General features: G+C 39.4%; 1 protein-coding gene across 1 annotated transcript in view; it reads right to left on the reverse strand.

Moving 5' to 3' along the window:
• Nucleotides 1–23,333, reverse strand: part of efr3a (EFR3 homolog A (S. cerevisiae)) — a 122,456-nt gene extending 99,123 nt beyond the window's left edge. Inside the window, exon 1 of the mRNA XM_047367946.1 lies at nucleotides 23,218–23,333. The gene's annotated coding sequence lies outside the window, so the exon portion shown is untranslated. The remainder of the gene's footprint in view (nucleotides 1–23,217) is intronic.
• Nucleotides 23,334–24,716: the final 1,383 nt, after the last annotated feature.

The raw sequence follows: 24,716 nt of genomic DNA on the forward strand, positions 1-24,716 counted from the left end.
CACATTAACAGACTCGGCAGCAGTGAGGTAGCAGACATACTGCTGCCAACACCGCAGGTTGGTTTAAAACACAGATTTTACTACAGCACTCTGGTACAGCGTGATGCAACTACTGTTTTAGTTGTTAAAGTTTACTTTATGGAGATTAAAAAACAATAGAAAACACAACCATTCATCTATTTTGTTCTGATGATCTCAAGTAGGGTTCCATGGCGGAACCCTGACATTCTCCAGTTCCTACTGGGGGATCCCAGGCCAAAAAGAAAATAGGGTCCCTCTAGCAAGTTCCTATTTGCTTCAGTGGGATGTGAGCAGAAACCCCAACTAACTCCAGCTGCTGCAGAGGAGCCAGCGGCTCTACTCAGAGCTTGTTGAAAAATATTCTGGGACTTGAACCCAGGATCATGTTTTGGTTGAAAGGAGATGGACTTGTTTATTAAAAGCTTCACCTTTCAGCAGAGCTCCTTCTTCACCCCAACAGACTGCAGCAACACCCATACAGGTCCTTCTCAAAATATTAGCATATTGTGATAAAGTTCATTATTTTCCATAATGTCATGATGAAAATTTAACATTCATATATTTTAGATTCATTGCACACTAACTGAAATATTTCAGGTCTTTTATTGTCTTAATACGGATGATTTTGGCATACAGCTCATGAAAACCCAAAATTCCTATCTCACAAAATTAGCATATCATTAAAAGGGTCTCTAAACGAGCTATGAACCTAATCATCTGAATCAACGAGTTAACTCTAAACACCTGCAAAAGTTTCCTGAGGCCTTTAAAACTCCCAGCCTGGTTCATCACTCAAAACCCCAATCATGGGTAAGACTGCCGACCTGACTGCTGTCCAGAAGGCCACTATTGACACCCTCAAGCAAGAGGGTAAGACACAGAAAGACATTTCTGAACAAATAGGCTGTTCCCAGAGTGCTGTATCAAGGCACCTCAGTGGGAAGTCTGTGGGAAGGAAAAAGTGTGGCAGAAAACGCTGCACAACGAGAAGAGGTGACCGGACCCTGAGGAAGATTGTGGAGAAGGGCAAATTCTGCAAATTCTGCATATCATTCGGAAATCAAGGTGCCAGAGTCTGGAGGAAGACTGGGGAGAAGGAAATGCCAAAATGCCAGAAGTCCAGTGTCAAGTACCCACAGTCAGTGATGGTCTGGGGTGCCGTGTCAGCTGCTGGTGTTGGTCCACTGTGTTTTATCAAGGGCAGGGTCAATGCAGCTAGCTATCAGGAGATTTTGGAGCACTTCATGCTTCCATCTGCTGAAAAGCTTTATGGAGATGAAGATTTCATTTTTCAGCACGACCTGGCACCTGCTCACAGTGCCAAAACCACTGGTAAATGGTTTACTGACCATGGTGTCACTGTGCTCAATTGGCCTGCCAACTCTCCTGACCTGAACCCCATAGAGAATCTGTGGGATATTGTGAAGAGAACGTTGAGAGACTCAAGACCCAACACTCTGGATGAGCTAAAGGCCGCTATCGAAGCATCCTGGGCCTCCATAAGACCTCAGCAGTGCCACAGGCTGATTGCCTCCATGCCACGCCGCATTGAAGCAGTCATTTCTGCCAAAGGATTCCCGACCAAGTATTGAGTGCATAACTGTACATGACTATTTGAAGGTTGACGTTTTTTGTATTAAAAACACTTTTCTTTTATTGGTCGGATGAAATATGCTAATTTTGTGAGATAGGAATTTTGGGTTTTCATGAGCTGTATGCCAAAATCATCCGTATTAAGACAATAAAAGACCTGAAATATGTCAGTTAGTGTGCAATGAATCTAAAATATATTAATGTAAAATTTTCATCATGACATTATGGAAAATAATGAACTTTATCACAATATGCTAATATTTTGAGAAGGACCTGTAGATGAAGCCCCGGTTCATCTCCATCTCCATCCTGCCATCGTTCTTCAGCAAAAATAATACTTGTAGTCATCTGCTTGAGGCACAGACTGTCCCCCTGAATATTCCACCATTTTGCTGTTGAGAACCATAGTCTGACACCGAATCGTAGCCAGGCCTTTCCCCACTCACCTAAGAAATCAGAATCAGAATCAGCTTTATTGCCAAGTTCGTACAAACAAACAAGGAATTTGACTCCAGTACACTTTGCTCTTTGGTTTTGTTTTTGCATTACAGAATATACATATTTACAATGTACAATATACACATATCTAATAAAAAAGGTGCATTTGCAACATCTGTATGCTGTTGTTTTGTACTCTATTGAATGTTCATCAGAGAAACAGCCTGGGGGAAGAAACTGTCTCTGTGGCTGGTTTTAGTGAACAGTGCTCTGTAGCGCCACCTGAAGGTAAAACTCTAAACAGTTTATGTGCAGGGTGTGTGGGGTCTGCAGAGATTTTAGCAGCTCTTTTTCTGACCCTAGACCTGTATAAGTCCTGGATGGAGGGAAGGTCAGTCCTGATTATTCTCTCTGCATTCCTGATTATTCGTTGCAGTCTGGACCTGTCCTGTTTTGTGGATGAGCCAAACCACACTGAGATGGATGAAGACAGGACAGACTGAATGATGGCAGTGTAGAAGATGACCAGCAGCTCCTGTGGAAGGTTGAACTTCTTGAGTTGCCACAGGAAGTACAGTCTCTGCTGGGCCTTCTTTCGAACAGTGTCTATGTGTGAAGACCATCTCAGGTCCTCAGAGATGGTGGTTCCTAAGAACCTGAAGTGGTCCACGGCCGATACAGTGTTGTTGAGGATGGTGAGGGGAGTGTATGGGGGTGGTGTTCTCCAAATGTCCACCACCATTTCCACAGTCTTGAGTGGGTTCAGTTCCAGGTAGTTCTGACAACACCAGTGTACCAGCCGATCCACCTGCTGTCTGTATGCAGACTCATCACCTTCCTGGATCAGTCCAATGACAGTGGTGTCATCTGCAAACTTCAGGAGTTTCACGGACGAGTCCGCTGAGGTGCAGTCATTTGTGTACAGAGAGAAGAGGAGTGGGGATAGAACACATCCCTGGGGGGCACCAGTACTTATTGATCTGGATCGGGAGAAGATGCTCCCCAGCCTCACCTGCTGCGTTCGGTCCGTCAGGAAGCTGTTGATTGACTGAAAGGTGGAGGCTGGGACATTGAGCTGGGTGAGCTTCTGGTGGAGGATGTCTGGTATGATGGTGTTGAAGGCCGAGCTGAAGTCTACAAACAGGATCCTGGACGGTCGAGGTGTTGCAGGATGAAGTGTAGACCTAAGTTAACAGCATCATCAGCCGACCTGTTTGCTCGGTAAGCAAACTGCAGGGGGTCCAGCAGGGGGCCTGTGATGTCTTTCAGGTGCTTCAACACCAGCCGCTCAAAGGATTTCATGATCACAGACGTCAGGGCTACAGGCCTGTAGTCATTTAATCCTAGGATGGTGGGTTTCTGGGGAACCGGGATGATGGTGGATCGTTTGAGGCAGGAGGGGACCTCACATTTCTCCAGTGATTTGTTGAAGATCCTTGTGAAGATCGGAGCGAGTTGATTTGCACAGGCTTTCAGACATGATGGGGAGACGTTATCAGTTCCTTCAGCTTTCTTTGTTTTCATGCGCTGAAAGAGCCTGTTTACATCTTCCTCGGAGATATTTAGTGCAGGCAGAGGATCTGATGGTAGGAGGTTGGTAGCTTTGTGGGAAGAACTTGTTCCTGAATCCTGAATGGGATGTAGAGGGGATGATTTGAGGTGTCAATGGCTTCTTGTCATGTCTGCAGTAGAAGCCATTCAGACGGTTGGCCAGGAGACAACTCTGTTCAGGATGGGTGGAGGGGCTCCTATAGGCAGTCAGGTTTCTCAGACCGGTCCATACAGCTGAAGTGTCACCAGTAGAAAGGCTGTTCTTCAGCTTCTCATTGTAGCTTCTCTTAGCTGCTTTGATCTCTTTTGTTAGTTTGTTCCTGGCCTGCCTGTACCGCGCCCAATCTCCACTGCTGTGAGCTTCTTCCTTTTCCCTGCGCAGATTCCTGAGGTGTGGAGTAAACCATGGCTTGTTGTTCCCAAAGGTGCAGAAGGTCTTGGTCTGCACACACATGTCCTCACAGAAACTGATGTATGATGTCACCTCATCAGTTAGTTGGTTTAAGTCAGTGGCTGAAGTTTCAAAAACAGTCCAGTCTGTGCATTCAAAGCAGGCCTGTAGCATCTGCTTTGATTCCTCAGTCCACTTCTTAACAGTGTGAACCTTGGGTTTGGAAGCTCTTAGTCTCTGTCTGTAGGTTGGGATGAGGTGGATTAGATAATGATCCGAAAAACCCAGAGCAGCCCTGGTAACAGCATGATATGAGTCCTTTAAAGCTGTGTAACAATGGTCCAGTGTGTTTTTGTCTCTGGTGGGACACTTAATATGCTGTCTGTATTTGGGGAGTTCATGGGAGAGGTTTGCTCTGTTAAAATCTCCCAGTATTATGATGAAAGAGTCAGTGTATTTTTCTCCACGTCTGTAATCAGCTCAGCAAGATGTTTTTCCACGGCAGAAGTGCAGCCATGCGGTGGAAAATATGAGCCGATTATTATAAACGAGGAAAACTCTCTCGGTGAATAAAACGGTTTACAGATTATGGAAAATGACTCCAGATCCGGGCTACATGTTTTTCCCAGCACTTTTACGTCTCCGCACCAACCTTCATTTATATAAAAGCAGATTCCGCCTCCTCGCTTCTTCCCCGATAGCTCCGCGCTGCGATCCGCTGTGAGCAGCTGAAAGTCCGGCATCAGCAGTGCGCGGTCCGGGATGTTTTCACTCAGCCATGTCTCGGTGAAGCAGAGAATCGCTGTTCCGTGGAGGTCCGTGTTTTTACCGGTGAGAAGAAGCAACTCGTCCATCTTGTTGTTTAGAGAGCGGACATTTGCCAGATGGATTGAAGGCAGTGGTGTTCATAGTCCTCTTTTGTGGAGCTTTACCAGCGCCCCAGCACGCTTTCCCCTTCGACGCTTTCGGCGCAGTATCCCGTATAGTGTCGCAGCTCCGCTTGCCAGGAGCTCAGTGAACCTCGGATCGATGAAAGATGGTGAAAAAATCCCAAGAGAGGACTCTCTGATGTTGAGAAGTTCCTCTCTACTGAATGAGACCACAGGATTGTGGCCCGAGACCACAGAACTGTGGCTCGAAAGACATAAAAACACACAAAATACAAAAACAGGGAGCGAAGCTCCGAGGCTGCCATGCTCTATTGTAAAGATCCCAGCTTGCAGAGGCCAACAGAACCAAATCTGCTGAACACCCTCGGCTCCATGACTGCGCCTTGAGCTCCTGTCCATGAACACTAGAAGTAGGATCTATGGAAATGCTTCAAGCTGCACTGAGAACCAGCTCTACCTGCGGACAGGTGATATACTCAGACTCTTTTTGCAGTGCTTCCCATGCAACAAAAAAACCCCAAAAATCATCCATATAACTTATGCAAATGGCATTCCGGGTGAAAACATTTCACATATTTTGTAAACATGCTTGCAAAGTAAAGATTTAAAAACTCAGGCAGTGATCCTCAAACATTGTTACTTTGTTGCCCATCATTTGTCCCGTCTAACTCACTATTTTTACTTCATTTATTTTCTGTACTCACTTGTTAGGGTGTGGTACCTGTCTAGTGGCCAACAGGTGATGCACTGGGTACATCCTGAACAGATCCATCACAATATTTATACTGAATGAATGCATATACATGTGTGTGGTGTCTATACTGGACATAGCAGCGCACCTCACACGGAGCATATGGACACCAAGTCTTCTTCAGTGGAAAAAGAGGATTAATTAGACCTTCTGTGACATCCCTGCCCTCTGTTTGTAGACCTGGTCCGTTCACAACAACCAGAACTGCTTTTTGAGAATCAAATGCTCCTAGTAATCAATGGGGAGAGAATAACCGATGATAGAATTTAGACTGGGAAATGTGTAAATCGTGATGATGCCTTAGCAAGATTAAAGTAATTGTCACACAGCATCAAATGTTTGAACGTAGCTTATTTACATACTCATCATTATTTTGATTTGCTTATATTTAAATATTTCTGTACTATATTGTTTGTAATTTTGTTCACGTTTTATTCATGGTTATTTATTATTGTTTCTATTTATTTATCCTTATTACCTTACTAGAGTTTGACCTTTAACCTGTCCTGGTGCTGAAACTATTTATTTTTCCCCTAGGGGAATGGTAAAGTTTAATTTATCTCTAGATTAATAAATGTATGATTGTTATAGAAGTTTATGTGCTCATATGCCCGACTGTTAAGGGGGTGGATCGCTGCAACATGAAGCCGGAAGCATTTTATTAATTTACTGTTATTCATCGTTCTCTCCTTTCTCTCTGTCTTTCCTCCATCTTCTCTGCTTAAGAGACTCTAAGGCTCACTAAAAGTCCTCCTCACTACTCTTAACATCTCCTCACGTTAGGAGCTCTCTTAAGGCCTAAGATGCTTCGTGAATAACTTTTATCTTACTGAGGGAAAATTCTAAGAAAAAGCTTTTCCATTAGCAATCTTTGTGAATTTGGGCCCTGATCCTCAAAGATTCCAATAGGGAGCGCTAAATTGCTTGTGCAAAACAAATTGCACGTGCAATAAGTGGGCATGTTGTCCTAATTTCAGTCCGACTTGTTTCCACCAAAACTGGAGGCATGATCTTAAAACAAGTTCCTGCATCCTCGGCTGAGAGAGTTGCTCCAGGTTGTGGCCTGGACTGTAGTGATGATTGAATGTTAACGAGTACCCAGCACCTAGCAGGGTTTGTAATTGGTTCTTTCACTCTGGATGAGGTTTTTGCAAAGTTTCTGCAACCCAGTCCTGTTCTTTGTCATTCTAATTCCCACTTTTAACATCCCTCCTGGAACAGATGAAGGGGAACAATCACTTCGGCAACGGTTTTGTTTTGAAGAAGATTTCTCTGTGTTGAAAATAAATGCTGTGCAACCAATAATGTCACAGCTTGTTCTTGATACTTAGCTACTTTCCTTAGAGATAATTTGTTTTAAGTTTCTCCATTAACAACTGGATAAAAGCTGGATACTGGGAAACTAGAATAGAATCAAAAGGACTTTTGAGAACCCTCAGGAGGTAGAGTCTCTTTTGGGTCTTCTTCACTACGTTGGCAGTGTGTTCCCGAAGTCAGGTCCTCCCTGATAGTGACTCCCAAGAAGTGGAAGTCTGAGACCCCTATCCACACTGAGAACCCCCTCCCCCCCAGGAGATGGGCCCTGGTGTCATCAGAGAACTTCACCATGATTTTACTAAGATGGGCAACATTTCCTTTGTTTTGTAGTTGTGTACAGTGTTTCGCCATTTAGTTCATTTAAATGAATTTATCCCACGTCATTTTTTGTTATAGTTCCATATGACTGAGCGGAGGAAGTGTTTGTGTCAGAATAAAGAGAACTGACCCCCAATGATGCCTGATAAAAACATCGTAGAGATAAACTCCACCAGATACATTAGTGTTTCAAAGGTTTTTTATATATAACCATAACTTCCAGTTTCTCAGTACATCAGGATTATCACCACATAGATCTAGCCTAGGAAAAGGTTCATCTTTTGATTTTAGTTTAAATGTCAATTGAGTTTTTGCTAAAGTTGGACTTCTTCCCAGCCATTATGTCTTAAATAAACTCTGAACAATTCATATTTTACGGCATGTCCTGGTTCAGGCTGCTGCATGAAGTCCCTTCCTCTGTTTATCCGCCATGCATGAAAGCAAACTGCCTCAATGCTAATTCTAGCTAGCTCTCTCCTGATTGGCCTTCCTGATTGCAGACGGAGAGCTTCTTTGTTCATTTCTGCTCCAGTTTAACAAGAACAGAGTAAACAACATGCAGCAGAAGATCCAGCCTTGTACCCTAAACTTCAGTGATTCTCCTTCAGTTCAGGAGGCAGCGATGTGCAGCGACCCTCAGCTCAGTATTGATGATCTTAAACAGCAAAACCGTGAAGTCAATGAAACGTTCAGACTGTCGCAGTTTTCTCATTACTTGGGAGATTGACTGCTGATTGTCTGATTGCTGCTTTGGGATGTTTTGATGCAACAAGTCGGAACCAGTTTAGGCGTTAATAAACGGATTCTAAACAGGCGACATTTCTGGGAATTAGAAAAATTAGGGAGGAAACATCTGGATCAAAGAAAATATTTAGTAGAGCCTGGCTTTGCATCAGGGGACAACATCCATGTCACCAGAGCCAGCCAAAGGCCACTGCTTAGGGCCTCCAAACCATCAGGGGCCTCCCATAAATGCTTGAATTTGAGCACAGATCATAAAACAGTTTTTTGAGAATGAAAATACTTTGAGGTTTTATTTGACAGTTTAAATGTAAGATTTAAAGACCAGTTTACTTGTAAAAGTGCAAACAACAATCTTCACATTTTTAGTACTGTGTTACCATAGTTACAATCTGATGCTACAAGTTTAATCTTTTCTTTGTGTTTGACTTTAGTTTGTTTACAAATACATTTTAGTAAATAATTACCAGTTATCTGTGATAGCTTTTAACATCATCCAATCAAACTTCTCCCCCTCTCCCAGATTAAATCAATTCTACTGGTGATGTTTTTAACAGGAAGAGGGGCCTCAAATGAAATTCTGCTTAAGGCCCAATACAACCTTGATAATCACCCAGGGTTATTGGTTAATAAAGCCTTACTCAGCGATCTCCACAGGTTAAGTGCATCCTGAACCTTTTGTACAGAATCTCACTAAACTGAGTACACCCCTTACGTCTCTAAATATTTTATTATCTTTTCCTGTGACAGCACTAAAGATACAACACTGTGATACAATGTAAAGTATTCAGTGTACATCTTGTATACTAGCTTGTATAATAACTCAACAGACAGCCATTAATGTCTGACCGTCTGCAACAAGTACACCCATAAGTGGTGTTCTGGCTCTCATGCTCTCATCCTGGTCACCAGACGTTTAACATGGCACCTCATGTTCAAGAGCTCTTATACATAAAGATGGCCTGTATTTTAACAATAAAAATACAAACACTTTATGAGACATGATATAAACAAGGATTAACCTGATCTAGGGCAGGCTACTGGACAGAATAAATCTCCATGGTAACATTTGGATTGAGGAACAGTATAACAGGACCGCTAGAACATCCAGTCTCTAGGTTTTTATTGAAACAGCCTCCAGGAAGTGAATCTAAACCAGCTGTCAGACTAACATGAAAACATGATGCTGCAGAAACAAGAACAGGATAAAAGCTCCAACGTTCAGGAATTTCTCATGGCTCACCTCTTCCAACATCTCTTTTCTTCCACCTTAACAACTCACCAACAGCTTTATCTGACCTTCTCTTTATCTACTCTCAGTGATTTGCAGGTTTGTTTCTGCATTCAAAATTCTCGCCAACTTTAAATTAAATAAAAGTGTTTTCCAGAGTTCCCAAAAATAAAATAAGAATTATAAAACCACCTTTAGGGACAGAAATTCAATTAATTCTGCAGCATTCAAAGAAAATACTTATTTCAACGACTTTCTCTAAATTTTTCCCGACTGTGGAGTTTTTGCTTCTCCTTCCTGTACGTTTGGCTCATTATAAAAGGTGTTGCTGCAGAACTTTGTCTGGACATGACCTGGCAGACCAGTGGATCAACTCTGTAAAGAACCAGACCTTATGAATCATGTCAGGGAAGGCTAAAACCTGTTCTTCTCTATGAAAAGTCAGCCTGAATTACCAGAAAGAGCTGGACTGGGTAAAAACATTGGAGACTTATTGACACAATGTAAAATGGTATATTTACAGTGTTGTTGGTTATATGTCAAAATAATCTGTTAAAATTCCATTTCTTTTGTAACAAGCTGATAAAATTTGCATTATTTGTTTTTTCATTAATTTAATGATTTTTGGCAAATTTAAGAGACAGTTTTTCTCTTTTTGTCACATTTTGCTGAGCAAAAGGAGGATGGGAGCTGCATGGTGAGTAGAAATGATTTAATATTAACTGAATGAGACTTACAGCAGGGAACACAGAGACGTGGCACTAGGAATGTCAGCAGTAGATCCAGCAGAGAACAATAAGAACCAGAGGGTATAAATACAGGGACAGGATGAAGAATGAACCAATGAACACAGGGAGCAAATCAGAGGGGAAATCTGGAGCAGCTGGTGGTAGAGGGAATGCTGGCAACTGAAGGAGGGTAGCTAATTAACACAGAATAATCAGGGGACACATAAACAATGGAATGAACAAGAAAACATAAACAGAGAGGAACCAGATGTATAAGAAAATACAAACTAACTCAAAAAAACACAGTGTTAGGTATTATTTAGTCAACTCAGAGGTAAGAACGATACAGTCATAGTTACTTGTGACAAGGGTACCCAACTTTGCAGTGAAACTACAAAGTTTTGACACCCTATCTCTTTATTTATATACACAGTTCAACAGACAGTTCAGACAGGGTGTGTGTGTGTGAGACAGAAAGGAGGCTGGTTCACACAGAGATAACAATGATCTCACACACACAGGGAGGAAGGCATAGTGCAGGTGCCTTCCAACCCAAGGTTTTTACATGAGTGATAACAAGTTTTTGCACCCATCCAACAGTCCCTCCTTTTATCACAAGTAAAAACATTTAATATAAAAACGAGTAAGAAAAATACTTTGTATGAGCGAAAACCCACGGACGGTAAACAGATTATATTTTGTGGGAAATACTCATACGGCCCCGCCGCCCTCGGCGACCATTAAAAGTTAAATGTTGATTAATACTTGAAATCATAAAAATAAAATAATGATACTTGAAATCATAAAAATAAAATAATGATACTTGAAATCATAAAAATAAAAGAATGATACTTGAAATCATAAAAATAAAAGAATAATACTTGAAATCATAAAAATAAAAGAATAATACTTGAAATCATAAAAATAAAAGAATAATACTTGAGATCATAAAAATAAAAGAATAATACTTAAAGAAAACAGTGAAACATAATAAAGGAATTTAAAAATCTACCCTGTTTATGTCATCATTGTACTTTTTCTCATTTCACTTAAGCAACAACTTCTTTCGATTTTCTGCTGTAAGGTTATTTTATGAAATACAATGTATGAGTACACTCAGGCTTTTGATGTGATTTATTTACAACATGTCATCATAATCGTCCCCTTCATTTTCGTGCATTTCTACCTGGTTCAGTGTTGCATATGCCACCATGAACGATACCAGAAATTCTGTAGGAATGGATGTGCGTCATGTTCTTCCATCAGTGTTCTGAGATGGGTCCCGTCTGATGTCCATCTCTTCTGGTTCGGTATCACTTCCTGTGGATCCTGCTTTAGATAGAGAAAGAGTCCTGCTACCAGAATTAAGCTCAGGCTTATCAGTCCTGTCCACATGTTACAGAGAGCCATTTTATAATTGGGCGCAGATCAGCTGTTTTCTTCACCGGTTTGAGACGCTGGGCCATCTTTGAACCCGGACTTCCTCTGCTACCCCGTCGGTTGGTTTGGCTCCTGTAATGGCAAAACTGGCTTACAGTGGCTTTTATGGATCCAGGAAGGCCTCTCTGCTATTTTCAGAGCTGTGGGCGTTGTCAGGAGTATTTGAAACGGCCCTTTCCACCAAGGAGTGCTCCAATCCTTCCGGTGGAGTGTCTTAATCAGGACCAGGTCTCCAGGCCTCATTCTGTGGGATAGGAGCAGAGATTATCGGCAGACCACTGGACATTTGTTCTTCTTTTGTCTGCAACATTTTATTCATCCACTCAGCTAATGAAGGTTCCTGTTGTGCTTTCTCTATTTCATTCATGTCAGAGGGCAGAGAAAACGGTCTGCCATGTACTATTTCTTTGAGAATACAAATTCACATCAGCAACTTGGTGTCACGTGATCTCAGACTCAGAACACAGTGGGTGGAGCCATACAATGATGTACAGTAGGTGGCAAATGGAGTAAGACCAGTTTGATTTGGAGTTATTCTCATCCATAATTAACCAGGGATAGGCATTCGGGCCATGGCCTCCCTGTTTCTTCCATTGTTTTCCTTAATCTTTAACTGAAACCCTAATGCATTAGAACTTAGTTCTATTAATTTATTTACAAAATGAGTTCCATTATCTGACCTTATAATCTGTGGGATACCATATGTGGGGAAGAAATGTGTCACTAGGTTCATCTATTACAACTAGGCAATATTTCTTCCCCCGTGTTTGCAACAAATTATGCATGATCTGCAAAACTTATTTGCATAGTCAGAAATATTTATAGTGTAGCATTAATGCTTTACCAGATGTGACATATTCCCCCCTTGACACGTGGGTCTTCCCAATGTGTCACTGTAGCCACTGTGTTGTATAACTTTTTTGGGAGGATTGGTTTATCTTCTATCTGATTGATGTCATCTTTTCTCTGTGCTCCTCTCTTTAGCCAGGCCTTTATTTCTGTCTTGGGTGCTGACTGTTGGGCGTCTTTCAGCACGTCTGTGTCTATAAATAGCAGATCTGACATTTTCTCTTTAATAGGTTGAAATGAGTTAGTTCTGTCCCTGATGATGTTTTAAAACCTCTATTTTGCCAAATCTTAGCATGGTGATGTACTGATCCGAAAACGTATTGGCTGTCTGTGTATATAGTAAGTATTTGTCCCTCATGTAATTCACATGCTCTTACTACAGCATATAATTCTGCTGTTTGGGCTGAGCATGTATTGGGTAGAGATTTAGCTTCTATTATTCTGTCGATGGTTGTTATTGCATAACCAACTCTATTCTTTCCATATTCATCTTTAGATGCTGAGCCATCTACAAACACAACACATGAATCTGGTAGAAGGGTTTGAGAAATGTCTTGTCTGGGTTTGGTGTCTTCTTCAACTTTTGCTTTATAAGAATGTGGTTTTCCATCTTCTGCAGTAGGTATTAGAGTACTTGGATTTAAAGGGCACATCTTTTTAGAGTTATGTTTGGCTGTGATAATAATAGCGATGTCAGTGTGATATGCCTTGCATGTAGCGTCAGGTGCTTCTCTTAATATTCCTGACTTCAACATATCTTGTATTACTGGCTTAGTACCTTCTTCAGCTTCTGGCTTTAAGGGGTATTGACGGACTAATGGCCTTTTTTCAGATATTAGTTTAACCTTGTACGGTGGGAACCCCTTTATAAGCCCTACATCAGTTGATGATTGGGACCACAGTTCAGGTGGGACAGCAGCTAGGGCAGGATGCATGTTGCTCTCAGCTAAGCCCTGTATTTGTCCCTCTGCCTCATCTAAATGTATCCTTGGATGGACTTTGACTATCCACCCTAGAATGAGCTTCCAGATTCCTGTATTAGGATCTACTTTTGACAGTGTCAGTGCTGTTCCTGCAGAGGTTTAAAGCCTCTGTTTTTCCAAATTCTTATTATTCTTTTTATCATATTTTATAAAGTAAGTCCTTATTACATTTAAAAATGAGATCACTATTTTTGGTAGTTGCTATTATTATAAATAATGCTTGGTTTAGTTCTTATTAAAAATAAAAATAAAAACTCACTCACTGATGAACACAAAAAATGAAGGGCATATTATATCTTATAATCTTAGTTTATCTTACCCAGTTTTATAGATACAACATACAGTTTCAGTCAGCTTTGTATTTAGTTCAAGTAACTAAAGTTTGTTTCAATTAACTCAAGTTTTCTCTATTTCAGTCCAGTCCAGTAATTCTGTTAAGGTTCATTTCATCTTATGTTAAGTTTGAGTCTAATTCAATCATTTTGAACCTGACTGGAAAAAGTCTAAACATCTGTTAAAATCTTTTTGTTTTACCATAGAGAACTGACCTAATATTATTATGGTATGTTGAGGACTCTAATTTTTACATAACATGAAACAGACATTTATTTCACAAAAGCAGAAAGTCAAACACAGACATTTGGCCACATGAAAGTTTAAATAACCTGTTTGTACAAGAATTGTGAAAAATTGAAGACGCGTCTATGAACTTTCCTATGGTTATCAGTATTTTTAATACAGGTAGAACCTTTGCTATCTTTATATGATTTTTCGGAAAAGATTCTGGAAACCTTATTAAGATATAAGTTTGGCAAAGATCATCAGAACATCAGACCTTTATTAGCGCTTTTAAGGTCCCTCAAAGATGCATTACAATGAAATCAGTCATTCCCATTCACACACATTCACACACTACTTACTTACTTCTCTGTCAGAGTAATTTTTATTTGCAAAAATTTGAACATAATTTGACTTCTATTATTCTTAAAATGCACATTGTTTCCTCATAACCCCTTTTGTTTCCACTAGGTCTGTTTTGAACGCTTCAATTTTTTTTTTTTTTATTCACCAAGAATCAATAAGGTGGTCTTAGTGGGTCCACCTTAAAGGTGTTATCTGTTGGGTGTCATGTTATCATTGTCAGGTCAGTGAGGTTCATAAGTCAGTCTGAACCTTGGTCATTTGGTCTGTGCACATAATGTTTCATAGATCCAGCCTATGATTAATCAGCAAAACGTCCACCTATAGGAGAAAAAATGATTGTTAATGAATGAGCTGCATTTCCTAGGAACACTGTCTTCCTCCTGGATGAGCATCACCTGTTGAAAAACTTTCATCATTGTTTGTTTCACATATTCAATCAGATCTTTATATTATACCAGTAGGTGAAGTTGTTAGTATCTCATGTAGACTGACATATACTGTTGCATTTGGAGAGGATCTCAGATTAAATAAACACAGTTAGAGCTTCAATCCAGGTTCATTTTGTGTCTGCAGACTTTAGCCAATTTTTCTTTTCTTTCTTTTTTTTTTTATACATAAAGAGCAAGATTCAAAACATTTTCAAAAGGCAGATTGTGGCAGAATGTAGACAAAACTGCTTATTGATTGACAAAATAACATTCAAGCACACAATCACCATATTAAAAGGCTCTACTTCTAGAGAATCACTAAACTTCTGAGGTCCGGTTTTGGCCCGCGGACCTTGAGTTTGACACATGCAGGGTAGAGTTACAATTTTTTTTTTTCAGACCTTTCAGCAGAGACAGGCTTAGTTTTATCTTTGTTTTCAGGCAGCTGCATCTCTTTGTCAAGGTCGTTTCACAGAGCTGAAATTTAACTTCTCTCAAAGAGGAAAAATCAAGAATGCACACAATCTGAGCCAAATATGGAATTATTTCCCTGTAAAATGAATCTTTTGCATTTTATCATGATATTGTTAGTAGTATAACACCATAGAATGATTTTTAAAGCACCTGTTTCTCACTAATGCTTGCCTACAAAATCTTTTACTCTCAGATTACTTCTTTAACAACATTCTGTTCTCTCTTCTCTAGTCATTGTTCACTGGGTTGTCCAGTTGGACAGTTTCCATGTTGTCCACATTGTCACCTCCTCTTTTAACTTCTTTTACCACGTCCTCTAAAACCACCTCTTAGTCTTTATAATTTGGGGCTACCTTGGTATTCTAAACTGGGATGGGTGGCAGTCCGCCCCCCTTTATTTGTTTTCAGTTAAGCTGAAAGTTTTTTTCCTGTGCTTTTCTTAAGGCCTCAGTATTATGGCTATGTCAGTTAAAAGCTGCTCTTATTGTTGTTTTTTTAATTCATCTTTTTGTTTTAATCTGTTTATCAACTGTGAGCACTCAGGGACTGAAAAGTCCCCTTTGAAATTATAATCTGGCAAGGTTTTTTATTGTCTCTTGAATCTTTTGAATGCATAATCTCCAGTTTAAGATCCCCGTGTAGTTTTAGGATTTCAGTGATAATTAAGTTACCTGAAAATCCGTATTTTTATGCCATCGTGTACATATTTCTGTTAAATCAGAGCTTTTTCTCTGTTCTTCCCCATTGTTCTTTGTTATTTTTCTCTTTTTAGTTTTCATTATTGCTAATTTTAGATCCCCTTGTAATTTTAAGACATCCTTTGTATCTAATTTGCCCAAAAACCCATGTTTTTTATTTTTTATTCCATCTATGACAGATCATACCTGCTCCTTTTACATAGTTCTCCATAAACTTTACCTCCCATTCTAAGTCAATTAGTTTACTTTGTTTCTTCCCCATTATGTTTTATGTTAGTTTAATTATAGTATAAATGTCCCAGATAAAAGGTCACTGGCATGAGACTTTAAGGAGAGGACATTAACACGGCCTTCTACTGCGACTAATTCGCAGCGGTGTTAATTTTCTGGAATGAAATCCGACCTGAATCTCCAAAGTCACCAGTACGTAGTTTTAATCTGGGCAAAAGAAAACACAGGACTAGCAGAATCCTGCCATGATTCTATTAAAATGCTTAGTCCTCCATACACACACAACACAGTCACACAGTTAGTTTCAGGTACCTTGTAATTTTTCTAAGTTAACTTGGTGTTATTTTATGAGCTCAATTTACTCCGTTCTTTTTACTTTTATAGCGCTTATTCTATTCCCTCGCAGGGGAATAACCCTTAGTCGTTTTATTTGGCCCCCTTCTTGGCGGGGCCCTACCTTAATTTGTCACTATTCCTTTCACGGTGGAATAAAACCATCCCAATGCAGCGTCCTTACCGGCGACGCACTACCAACGACTTTTAAGTACTTTTCTTCTTTTATTTATATAGCGCTTACTCTATTCCCTCGCAGGGGAATAATCCTCAGTCGTTTTCTTTAATCCCCTTCACGGCGGGATTGTACCAAATTTGTCACTATTCCTTTCACGGTGGAATAAAACCATTCGAATGCAGCGTCCTTACCGGCGACGCACTACCAACGACTGTTAAGTACTTTTCCTATGAACTGTATTTTAAAACTGTCTCACCTCGGAGTTGACTTCTTGGTGACTCTTTGGACCCTGTGAGAGTCACCCCGCGCAGAGGAAGGCAATAACCCACTGGCCAGGTGTGAATTCACACACACCGGGACTTTCAGCCACTCCGGCTAAAGGAGGCTGTGCAGCGGTGCTTCGCTCGACGTCAGGCTTCCCCCACGGATCCCAGAGTCACTGTTAAAGCAAAGAGAAATAAGGTTATTGAATTAATCCGGCTTCGAAGGACCAATAAATGTTAGGTATTATTTAGTCAACTCAGAGGTAAGAACGATACAGTCATAGTTACTTGTGACAAGGGTAGCCCACTTTGCAGTGAAACTACAAAGTTTTGACACCCTATCTCTTTATTTATATACACAGTTCAACAGACAGTTCAGACAGGGTGTATGTGTGTGAGACGGAAAGGAGGCTGGTTCACACAGAGATAACAATGATCTCACACACACAGGGAGGAAGGCATAGTGCAGGTGCCTTCCAACCCAAGGTTTTTATTTGAGTGATAACAAGTTTTTGCACCCATCCAACACACAGGAATCCAGAAAACAGTCTAAACAAGAATAAATCATGCACCTAACCCAATATGAACACTAACTTGAAGAACACAGACAGGGAAGTGCAGAGAAACCAACAAAGAACTAAAATTCAAAACCGAACACAGACAGATGACACTTTTAAGTTCTAAAAGTAGTATTAAACTAAAGTTGTGGATTGATTGTATTTCATATGGTGATACCAGCAGTTTCAGCTAAAACTTGAAAACATTTTCATACAAACTGAAAGAACTGCAATTCTCAGCCAGAACTGGCTTTTCCCTTGCATTTAATTGACTATCCATAACTAACAAAAGGGAACGAGGTATTTCCCACAATTAAAGTACTTTTTTTTAGAAGGAACCTGCTTTATGTCTGCTGTATTCTTCAGAACTATAGAATACTGTTGCACAACTTACAGGGTACTCAACCTGTACCTTTCTGTGATTTCTAGAACACTTTTGGTTGCTTTACAAGAACTTGGAGGTTTATTCCTTAAAAGTTACAGGGTTCTTTCCTGTAATTCACAGGAACCTTTATAGAGATTACAGGCGACTTTCCAGGTAACTTTCTAACCACCCCCCAAAAAAACATTTCACTTTCTAAAACTTACAGGGTAGTTCTCAAGAATTAAAATGTGCTTTTTTTTTATTTATTACATGTTAGTTTCTTTTTTATTTTGCAAATATCCCACATATAAAATGTGACAAAAGAAACTTAAAGGGTGCTTTTATAGATTTTACCCTTCTTTTACAGGATACTCAGAGTTACTGAGGAGTATTACAAGGTGGCTTGTAACCAGTTAAGAAGATAAGAAGAGGATGGCCCATACTGCATAAAATCCTTATAATTTTCATAAAAATACCCAGTAGGTCCCAGTAAACTGACTTTTAACCTTAGCTAAAGTGCAGGCTCGGTTATATATTTCTACCAATTCTAGATTTGCATCTATGACTTACAGATTTTTTACCAATAAGGGGATGAGTTTCATATAATTTGAATTACGCAGGTACAAAGATGCATGTCATGTTTGGTGTGGGTTTTGCCGGACCAAAGTGCAGACAAGAGTTCGGGAGCCGCATGGTGAGTTGAATATTTAATGATGAGAAATGGTAACCTAAGGGTGAGGTTACAGAATACAGGCAGAGAATCAGACATGGAGCAGGTAGTAGCCAGGTAGCAAACAGGAGGAACCAGTGAAGAACAATGAAAACCAGGGAGTATAAATACTGTGGTAGGGTGGAAAATGGGCCATTGAGAACTGGGAGCCAATCAGGGGGGAATCAGGAACAGCTGGTGAGAGAGAGAAAGCAAGCAACTGGAGGAGGAAGGCTAATTAACACGGATGAGCAGAGAATTTAAGAATATGTCATAGAATATGTCATAAACCTGGTCTAATATGAACAGAAAATAACAGCAGCTGAAGAACAGAAGCAAGGAAGCACAGAGAAATGAACAAGAAACCTAAACTCAAAACCTAACAGAAGCAGGTCATGAAAGTACAACTATCCTGTGGGGCTACAGGTTTTTTTAATGTGAAGCAGCTTTTTTCTACTTTTAAGTTTATTATTATAGGATTTATGTTGCAGAACAGAACCTCCAACTGAACTGAACCCGAAGATCCTGTGAATCATCGGCCTGTGAGCTCCACAGAGGCAGTCAGCCATCATGACTTATGAATGTTTATGCATGAAACTGCTGCTAAGAATGCTGTTGTGGTTGTAAAGGTTTTCTGGATCATCAAGAACTTCACTGAACTGTGAGGTTCAGATACAGGGAAGAAGGAGTCAGGGCATCCAAGAGAGTGCAGGAAGAACCAGGAACACCACCTTTTGAACGGGGGGCTAAAGAATCATGCAGCCACCGCTGCAGAGCTTGCTCAATGTTGGCAACAGGTGGGTGTAAGAGCAAGAAAGAGAAGCAGAGAAGACAAAAGATAGCAGGAGAGTGGCTCAAAGTGATTTTCTCTGATGAATCTTTGTTTGACATCTGGAAAAGGTTTTAAGGTGTTTTCGTTGAGATCTGTTTTGATCTCCAATCTGCAAAGAGGAACCTTTAATTCTTGGAAAAGCTTAAAGGCGATCACTGTAGGACTCTGAGGTCTTATTGGCAGACAACTCAGCAGGAGAAGGCTGGTGATGTAAGAGCTGACGATGCAGGAGCCACAAAGCACTGAAAGCTAGAAATAAACCCACTCCCATCAATCAAAATGTCTGTGCGCCAAGAAAACTGAAAACAATGAGTCATCTTCCACAGCGGAAGAGGAGACAAAAAGGATGCAGTTTTCTTGCAGTAACAATGGTTCACAGTCATGATGTTAGATAGTTTTCTCATCTGTCTTACTTTATAATTTGATTTTTTCCCTGTTACTAAGATAAAAATTAAACTTGGCACTATATTTGCACATATATTTATATTAGATTGTAGATATGTTTATACTGTTTAATTTGTACTGTATTGCACCGACTACGCCAAAACAAATTCCTTGTATGTCCAAAAACGTACTTGGCAATAAAGCTTTTCTTATTCAACACTTTCAGGTTTATTAAAAGAAATTTCCTGCTGTTTTGAAATAAAATGAAAAGAAGGGAAGTGGGGATGTAGACTTTTTCAGACAGACTTTATTATTACACTAATCAGTCCACTGTTTCATACTCCACTCCAATAGGTGGCAATAGTGTGTCTGTTTTTCATCTAGCTGAAAGAAAAGAAAATGTAATGATTTGTTACCCAGAAACTGAGGGGATTTATTCGGGAGTAGTTGAATAAAGTGAATAAAAATTATTTGAATCGTCTTTATCATTTCTTCTTTTTAAGAAGAGTCTCACCACACACCAGCCAAACATTCAGGATGGTCACAAAGTTCTGGTACCAAAGTCAGAATTTGTGTCGCACAGACCTTACAGCAAAGCAAACTACCGTTAAGGTTTTACATATAAAGACATTAAATCATAAAAATAATTAGGTTATAATGGACTTATGTTCCTAGTAGAACTATACCTGACAGAATAAAGTTGGTGTTAAGCATTTTGTACTGGGTTTTGGTCAACTTTTTGAATGTTTTATTCTGAACAAGGTCACAAATACAAAAAACAGTTTTCCAATGATGACTGTAATCATTGAGAAAAGCTCTCCAAACCAAACCAGCCATGAATGAAAAAGTAACCGCGTCCCTCATAAAAATATTAGCCACCTGTGATCAATATTTTTGAAAGATTGAGTATAATTTCACCAGACCTGTAGAATCAAGACAACTCTAAAATAGAACCTGACAACATGAAGGTCTAGAGATCTCTACAAACAACACATTTCCCAATCTAAAGACATTTAGGAACAGATGAGAAACACAGTTCTTGATGTCTGGCGAAAAACAGTGAGAATCACTATCCACAAATGGAGAAAACATGGAACAGTGGTCAACCTTCCAAGGAGAGGTCGGCTTACCAAAATTACTCCAAGGGCCCATCAACAACTCATCCAGGAGATTACCAAAGAATCTAGAACAACATCTAAACCTCTGCAGGCCTCGCTAGCCTCAGTCAAAGTCAGAGGTCAGGATTCAACTGTTGGACTTTACAAAAACATTGGTGTCATGTGAAAAGAAACATTGTGTAGAAATATAAAAATAAATCTAAAAAAAATCAACCAGTAAGTTACATCTTTGTCACAAAAGGATCATCCAAAGCATACAACTTAATGAGTTAGAAAGTGGCCATTATGAAGCCCTGATTTCAGTCATACAGAGAATTCATGAGTAACGCTGAAAATATAAGAATGGACAAGGCAGGCTACAAACCTGACCCAGTTACACCAGTTCAATCGGGAGGAATGGGTCAAAATTCCAGCGTGTTGTGAGAAGGATACCCACATGTGACCTACAGACATTTAAAGACAACTCTACCAAATACTGAGGCAATGCAAGTCACCTTCAGAGTTTAAAGAACATTTTAAGATTTGTCTAAAAATATTCTCTCTCATTTTTCTTGCATTTAGCAATAGAAATAATTTCGGTAATTTCAACTAATTTAATGTACTTTAATGTTTATGCAGTCTATGTAAAAATCTAATTTCAGCTGTATATTTTATCTATATATTTTAAACACAGACTGAAAGCTCTGACTGGCTTAACCCAGATAAAACAAGGCCTTAAACAGCCTATATACGTCTCATAAGGTATCCATTATTCAAAAGATTCCTTCATTTTCTTATTAAATAATAAAAACACAACAGCAATGATCCTTTTTACAACTTGGCTTAAGCTTTTTCTCTGATGAAATATTATACGAAAACATGTCAAAGTAGGTAATCTAGGTCATATGTTAAGAGAAAGATGTGACTGAGAAATCAGGTGGGGAAGTAGTGGTTCAGAGAGGCAGTAACTGTTTCTGGCCTTAGAGGGCAGAGTTGAGCTGCAGGCCTGCTGAAATGTAAGCAGCCTCAGCAGAGCTGAGCTGAGCTGAGCTCAAAGTAAGACAGGATATGCACATTTCCAAACTTTCATTGACTATGACTTAATAAAATCAAAGAAGTAGAAAATAAATCAGATTAAAACATTTTACTCTAAGAAATGTTACTGTAATTTGAAGGCAGCTTAAATCAGCCTGAGTCAGCTTGAAAATAAAAAGCATGAGGAAGTCCATTCAGCTCATCATTGATTCTGTATAACCGGACAGTGTGTCAAAACCAAACATCTTCCCCCAGCTACTCTTCTGAAAATCCATCACAGTACTGTCTGCTCCGTCACACGACATGTTGATTTTCTTCCAGACATGTGAAGACTGGTTTCAAAGAAACCAATTATTTGTTTTGTTTTCTCTCCCTGTTCTTCAAAACTCATTGTGGGCCTGGTCATTTTTCCTCCTCATGTAATATCTTCTGCAGTCGGTGCTGAGGAGGCTTTGATTTCCCATCCCTCAGCCAGTTGACATTCATTCCACAAACACTTGACATTTGGAAATCATCGTCCTCTGTGAGCAAGGTGTGTGTGCACTTGTAACCCCCCCGCCCCATCTTTGCACAAAGACTTGCATACAGACAGTGCCACACCATTAGCAAGCCTTTGTAGCGAGCTGCTGGACAGTATGGACTCAGTCTGGTCTGAAATTGATAGCGTCTGCAGCAAAGTCTAAACCAATGAATCTGTAATGTCTGATCAATTTCCTCAGAAGTAGCTCTACTGTTCTTTCCTTGTGTGATTTTCAAGTGTCTGACACATCATTAAGTTCACACCTTCAGATTTTCTTGTATAAAATCCTAAAAATCCTTTAAACATTTTTTTTTCTTCGGAAGTTTTACTTTAAGTTAATTGTTATACACACTTTTCTCTGTTCTTTTCTGAAAATGTATTTTACAAAAAATAAACTAAGTGTGCTTTTTCTGGGCAGAAAATATATCTGTGTGATTTAATGTAAGAGATTAATTATATCAGATTTTGCAGGCACTGTACGGTCATACCGTAGTTAACGTTCCTACAACATTGTTCAAGTTATAACACAAATAATGACGTTCATATATGACAAGGTGTACTCTGTGTAGATTTATCTCAAATGTTAGCTCAACCGTAAAACAGACTTTTGGCTCTACTGTTAGCTCCTTCTGTATCTATTATAGATTTATCTATTCAGTTTAAAATAAACAACTTTATTAAAAATAAAATAAAAATTGTAGTTTCTTAATTTGTTAAATTTAAAAATGTATTTTTTTTACTATAATGATGTATTTAAGTTGTTTATTTTCTTCACATGAGGATGTAATTTTTATGTCAGAACTTGAAAAATGCTAAAGAGACCAGTTTAGACCTCAGCTAATTTGTAAAGAAAATCAGTTTAAGTAGAAAGTGATGGACTTTAAATCCTTTATATTGTATATGTAACTATGAATGTGTAACTGTTTGCTAATAAATATGAAAACTTACATATTTTTTCAGGAAAGTTTAAGCTGTGGACCCGGGACCTGGACTGGGTCCTTCAGAAGCTGCGAAGGCCAGAAGAAAGCAGATGTAAAACTGGACGGTCTAACGTTAGCTTTTCCCGCCCTTACCTGAGCATAACTTCTGTCGCCTAGCAACCGTGACAGTGTGAAGCACAGAGCTGAGAAGTCGTAAAAATGGAGCCCGAACTTTTGCTCAGTTTTTTCTTTCTTTTATTCAATCCTTGAGGAACTCAAGCAGGTGTAATGTCCTATAATCTGTTTCAAATGTTCTTGTTTCATTATCTTTTCATTTTATTCTCGTTCATTAATCAACCATTTAAAATATTCAACATTTATGTTCGTAGACAAACAAAATATAACAGTAACAAATGAAACACTGAAATAAACCAAACATGAACCTTTAGTTCAATTCAATTCAATTCAATTCAAAAATACTTTATTAATCCCAAAGGGAAATTAAATTATAAGTTCTTATAATGTTTAATGTACCATAATGTATAGTTTAGATATGAACTGGCTGAGTTATATCAGGTCACTGGAGCCTTACCTCAACAAATACTGCATTCAAGATAAACCTGAAATACGGGACAAACTATGTGCTATTTTGAATAAAATTTAGTTGAAAAATGTATGTGTAAAATACAGGACATGTTTGTATTTTAAAGCATGTCTGGTGATCTTAAAAAACAAACCCATTAAAGTACCAACCCGTTTCTATAAATTTAAGAGCTTGTCATATGGCATATTTCCATTCATGCATTGGGAACTTTAATCCTCTAGCTGTGATTTACATCAGAAACATGATTTACTGACATTAAATTATTAAATTATGTATTAAATTTGGTTCAGCACCGGTTCACTCACTACAATGAGGCCACCGAGAGGTAGAGTGTCTGTGCAGCTGTGTGTGAAAAGGAGGAGATCCTGTTAGTCTGTGCTTTCAATGACGAGTTAAAATCACCGAAAGAACAAACAAAACCTGGCGGCTGCCTCCAAAGCCAGGATCTGAGCAAGCAGGTTGGCCCCTTCATTTGCATGTCAATGAGGAATTTGATCACATCTCAGCATTCAGAGGCAGCAACGTAATCTAATTCACTGGGGCAGATGCTTTCTGATAGGAAAATACATCTGCAGCACAAACTCAACAATGACAGAAAGAGTGGACCTCAAAAACATTTTTCTTTTGCACTGTGGATGTTTTTCCCCCCACTAGCTTGTGTATTTTATTAAGTGATAACAATGAACACCATAATCAGAAAAAGCTATTTTGGAGGTTAGTAAAGGCTCCAGCAAAGTAATTTACAATGATTCCTACATTAGAAATGATTTGACCGATTAGTAACGGCGTGGAGAGTGTATTGTTGAGAAGGAGAAAGTAGTAGTGGGTTTCTCAGGCAACACATTAACAGAGTTTCTCACTTCGGGAGTCGATGAGTCATCCCTGTTGCTGTTATACGGGCGGTGCATCAATCACCGTCTCCT

This window comes from Girardinichthys multiradiatus, chromosome 6 (genome assembly GCF_021462225.1).
Source record: "Girardinichthys multiradiatus isolate DD_20200921_A chromosome 6, DD_fGirMul_XY1, whole genome shotgun sequence".
Lineage (NCBI taxonomy): Eukaryota > Metazoa > Chordata > Actinopteri > Cyprinodontiformes > Goodeidae > Girardinichthys > Girardinichthys multiradiatus.